Genomic DNA, 6,000 nt, shown 5'->3' on the forward strand with positions numbered 1-6,000 from the left:
ACGACCCAACAATTATCACTATAATTATCCTTGTCCAATATATTCTTCCTCCCTCAGGTTGTGAAACCATAGAGGAGAAAGCCACCTTCAATCCCAGTTCTTTTCTAGACCTTTCCATGCCCATTACCTCTTCTTCCTTCAGAAATTCATCGACCACTCTATAAATGATCGGTCAACATGGATAGTCATGGAGATTTCTCGAATACCCGATGGATCAAGGACAATGATGCAATGATCGAGTGTTAACTGCTTTTCCATTTCCTTTCTTCCCCTGAACTACGGAATTTCAACAGCCCATCCAGCAATGGCTTGGCCAAATGTAACGAGGAGGTCTCATGGACATGACTCTATTAATGAGAGGCCATGGTCGATGGGGCTTTCCCTAAACATTGAAGCTAGTAACTTGGCTCATATCCATCTGCGTTACCCAATCCGAGCATAGCTTAAACATCAAAGGGTTGGTCCCATTGACTAGGTCCCTGGATTCCCTTTAGCAAAAAATTTCAATCTCTAGCAAGATTGATCATGTATCACCCGAACAGGGGATCGAAGACCAGGCCGTCTAGGGTCCTATTAGTTTTGTCGAGAGATGGCTTGGTAGAACATAATGTATAGAGTCCCGGATAAAACTACCTCAAGGGAAACATCATGTGTGGCAAGGGAGGTGGGTTGGCATATGATCGATTAGAGACATGCGGTCATAGCACTGACCATTTTCTTTACCACAAATTGTTCCATCCATCCTCTTCTTTTCCATCTCGATATCTTGTAATGAATAGGCCTGGGCCTTGATGCATCCTTACTATCAAGGAGGTTCTTCAATCTTACGTAATTATGTGATTTAAAACCAGCAGAGTAATGAAATGATACAATCTTGACCGGTCAAAAACCTTTTTATCCCTTTTTCTCTTTGTATATGTGTTCGCCTTATAGCCACGAAGATTAAATGATCACACCTGATCCTCTCATAAGTTAGCCTGATTAATAAAATAATCGGTCGTTGCTATGATAAATGTATCTATTTTAATCGAAGGTATGTAGCTCTATTTGTTTGGATATCGACTCTCGAAGAAATCATGGTTTCTAAGTTAAAACCATATATCTTAATTGGGTACAATGAAAAAGGCGAGCTAACAGTCCTTGAGAGGGGGGGGGGTTGAATAGGATTATGTTAAATAAAAATTTCAAGGTACCGAAATAATAAATAAATCAGAACAAATCACTAATCTCAATAGCAATAGTATTGAGAAATTGATTCAAACTTAATTCGTAGGACAACCTTACACCAAAAACAAAGTTTTAGGTAGGACAACCTAATTTCACAAATGTTTGTAAGGATCAAGATCACAAACTAAGTAAGAGACAAGAGAGCTATCTATTACAAGCATTCACCACATATGCATAAACAAATTACAATCATTCACCATAGATACAAAACTTAAATCATTCACCACAAACACCAGGAGTAATAGTGATTTGGTGTATACACCAACTGTTCTCAAACAACCACACCTACTCCACTCCCAATAATCACAACCTACGTGATATTGGCGTTCACTAATAAACAAGGTTTTCACAGGCTCACCTTAAATCCTATACAGTTGTGATTTTAGAAGGGCTATCATAAACAAAACCCCAAGTTGAGATTTCCTGGCTATCTCAGTCAAAACCAATATAAGAGATTTTCTTGATATCTCAAAGAAACCAAAAAAGATATAGAATGATACGTATCTTCTCTTTGAAAACGTTCTTGATGTAGCTAATAGAACCGCTTCGCTTGATGTAGAATGTTCAACGTCCAGTAACACAATCAAGGGTTCTAGGTTCTAAATTGATTTTAAATTAATTCAAACCTCAAGCTACTTGTTTGAATCCCTTAGATCTCAAAAGAAGAGTGATTACTCTCTTTAAAACATATAATTCATGAAAATAGATTAAGAAATTAAAAACAAAAGCTATATAAACAAAATATAAAATACCGTGCAATAGCTTGATGATAGTAGGGACTTCTTTCTTTCTAAATGAAGGCTTTTCTTAGCTTGGATAAGAAATTTCGGATTGAGAGAAAATCTCTATTTATAGGCTGAAATGTTGTTGCTTCGACTCGTCTAAGATCTCATTCGACTTGTCTATGATTTAACCAAATTTCAAATTTTGCGTGCAATTGGATAAAACTGTTCTTCGACTGGTCGAAGGCCTTGCTCGACTGGTCGAAGGCCCTCTTCGACGGGTCGAGCACAGGCTTCAACCGGTCAATGCTGCTAAAAATTAGTTGCTGGATTTCAAGTCGAGCACCCCTCGATTGGTCGAAGGTGTCTCTTCGAGTGGTCGAGCAGTCTGCTCGACTGGTTAAAAAACCACCAGAAACATCCATTTTTTGAGTTAAAAACTTGGATTGGTCGAAGATAATCTTAGACTGGTCGAGCCACAACTTAGACTAGTCGAACTAAGGCTTAGACTAGTCGAACTAAAGCCTAGGCAAAGTATAAAAATTCGTATAAGTTTATCTTTTGAAAACACCTAAGTCTAGGGTCTTTTTAGGGTCAATTATACTTGAGAAAACTAGACATTGAAGTGTAAAGCTTGAATCTTCAATAGTGCTCAATTGATCTTCTACTTGAAGTGCACTCGAAGGTGAAGCTTGATCTTCCACTAGAAATGTAGTAGAATTTGAATATACTTTAGCTTGAACTATCCATCTTCATGATTTGTGCTTATGCTTGCACTATCCAACTTCATAGTTTGTTCTTGAAGGTGAACTTTCCATCTTGATTCACTTGAAGATAAAATTTCCATCACATTGTGTAAGACCCGTATCCTAGCCTGTACTGTTCAATAGGTTTTCGGGGTCCTCCCGGTCGAATTTCAATGACCTGCGACCCGTAGAGAGCAGTTGCACGCGATCCTGAGTCGTGTCCCATATATCAGAGTTGACTCGATTCGAAACTTGTATTCTTGTGACCGCACCGTCACCGCGGTTCCAATGTTGCGTCTTACATACCGATTCGATACCCTGGCCAGGAGATGTGGGCCCGCATTCAGTTTGAGAAAACACCACGTGTTTGCAATCCCAAGAGAATCTCTACATCATGTCTCATCAATCAATCAATCAATCACCTCATGTCAAGTAAAAGAGCAACCCCAAAGTCAAATCTCTCCACCTCTCTCTCTCTTACACACCCATACATGTCAAGTACATCTATCAACTAACATCCATCACTCACACCCATCACCTCTCTTACAACCACCCCTTCTCTCCCTCTTTCTCTTCACATTTTCCAAGCAACCAAAGAAGTGCATATCTAAGCACTTTCAAGAGAGAAAAGTGTGTTGTGTGTGGCCCACTTCCTATCCCAAGATCCATCATCCTAGCCCTTCATTTCTCAACATCTTCCATCAAAGTGAGACACAAGGAGTTCGACGTTCCATTGGACTAAGAAGATCAAACGGTGGGTGTTCTATAGGCCTAGATTTCATTCTTTTGATGATGGGCCAAGTGGGACCTACCGATAGATGGTATGGATCTCACTTTGGACCCTAAATGTGGTCGATGACCCACTATGATTCACATGATCATTCCATGATGGGGCCAATCTCCATGGACCCCATCATGATGTTTACTTTCTATTTTGAAAGAGGTCATCTAGACCTTCCATTTTGGTGGAGAAGGAATCTCCACCGTTGATTTTTGATTTGGTGGGCCCACATGTATTGGGACCCACTTGATGTATGATTGAATGCATGGAAGGGAGGGCCCATAGTGTCAAGGTCCCTCCATCGCACGTGTCCCCTTCTTTCTCTTTCTGTCCCTCTCTTTCTCATTTATTTTTGTGTGTGATGATGTGGCCGTGTGGGCGACCCGGATGTACCCCACCTTGATGTATGTCTTATCCACACCATCCAACCTTATGGTGACCCACCTAGGCAACACGTTTGTAGGTGGGGCCCACCTTAGATATGTGTTATATACAAACCGTCCAGCGTCTAGGGACGCGGGACATGGCTTCACAGAGAAGTGTGAACGGACAGTGTGGTGTACTAACGAGCTAACAAATAAAAATATTAGCTTGGTTCAAGGCCTTGGGGTGGGCGCTCATGTAGGCCCCACCTTGAAGTATGGGTCTAATCCACACCGTCCATCCCATTCCCCAGTTAATTTTAGGCGTTGAGCCAAAATATGAGGTCAATCCGATTATCTGGCGGGCCATACCATAGAAAACAGTGGTTTATACCATTAAAATCCGTTAGGGCCCACTCTGATGTTTCTATACACCAAAACACATCGAATATTGGGCTCATTTGAACTGTCTTGAGCCATAGAATCCAATGGGTGGAGTGGATTCACTTGATGCGGGCCCCACCTAGTAAAAACCATGGAAATTCATGTTTTTTTTTTAAAATACATGCAGCAGGTGCTACTGCTACTAACGTCCAGAGGACGCGCAGCAGCATCCTGCTACACTGTGGATAGATGGGCAGGGACCGTGGGTCCCAGCCACAATGTATATGTTTTATCAATGTCGTCCAGCCATTTTGGCTGGGCTATCCATTCGCTGGACGGCCAGTGGACCCCACCCTTAATGTATGGGTTACATCCAAACCGTCCATCCAGTTGGTGAGGCCTTAAGGCTTGAGAGAAAATGAGGCAGATCTGCCTATCATGTGTGAATTTACGATAATGACCGCCTTAGTTGAAGTAGGAATATGTCAATATGTCATAGAGAGGGGGTGAATAGGACTTTTATAAAATTTTACAACAATTTAAAATCCTATCACTCTAATCCTAACAACAAGCATACATTAGAATTACTCAAGAGTAACTCTACTAGCTTCCAAGCCCGGTAGAGGATCCAATTACAAACTATTTGAGAGATGAACAATACGTAAATTAGTTTATGATAGATATGATTGTGTGTTTGTGAGGTGTGATCTCAAATAGTCAAATATGAAAGTATTTAAGGAAATCACATAAGCAAATGTAAGACAATAGCAATCTCAAACACAATCATTTTTATAGTGGTTCGACTACTTGTCTACTCCACTCCTGGCAACCGCGCTAAACCCTTGAGTGTACCAGATTTTATAAGGAGGTTTCACACGGTTCACCTCTAACCCGAGGTTTTAAATCAGGTTCACCTCTAATCAGTACAACCTACACCTAGGCTGACAGTTTATGCTCCCACCAAAAATGTTTAACACATAACACCCGATTTTAGGCATACTAACCAAGGATTCAAACAAGGAACCTCTGTTTATGCTCACATGAGCAAGGGTCAACATAACGCACTCGATTTTAGGCACGCTGGCCAAGGATCCACTCAAAGAACCTAACATTTATGCTCTCCACAGAGCAAGGGTCAACACAAAACACCCACCACGTACACTCTCGCTGGAGGCCTCCCAGAGGACTTGCAAGGGGTGAGAAACACCTTAGACTCAATCCTACAAAGGAATGATCACAAGGGTCTTCTGGACTCTATTGACTTACAAATAAGTAGATGGGCCCCATTCAGCACGTTGTCGTAGATCTCCTCTTTTGTTGATGAAGAATCTTCTGCTTTCTTGAACCGCAACTCAAAAGATGTACCAATGCATGGCGATGGGTTGGGTCAAGGTTATAATGGAATCCTACTCTATTGAAAGTTTTCCTATAAGGGAAATAGAGTGATTCCAATCATTTATGCATTCAAGGCATCACAACTTAATGATTTGCCATTAAAATGGTAGCTGGAGGATCCTTGAATGTGGAAGTTCATTTCCCAATCCACTCTATTGAATGTCAATGATGAGGGTGGATTGGAGGATGAACTTCCATGAGAGAAAGGGCTTTGGATATATGATCTAAGGTTAAACACTCAAAAGCACTCTCTTCTTTCTCTACCAGCAACTAAAGACAAGCTCTCTATATATAGGCAAAAGGTTCCAATGGATATAAAACGGTCACATTTATGATAGAGTTTGATATCATCGAGCAGGGTCGATATCATCGAGCATATACTC

The sequence above is a fragment of the Magnolia sinica genome, chromosome 16 (genome assembly GCF_029962835.1).
Source record: "Magnolia sinica isolate HGM2019 chromosome 16, MsV1, whole genome shotgun sequence".
Lineage (NCBI taxonomy): Eukaryota > Viridiplantae > Streptophyta > Magnoliopsida > Magnoliales > Magnoliaceae > Magnolia > Magnolia sinica.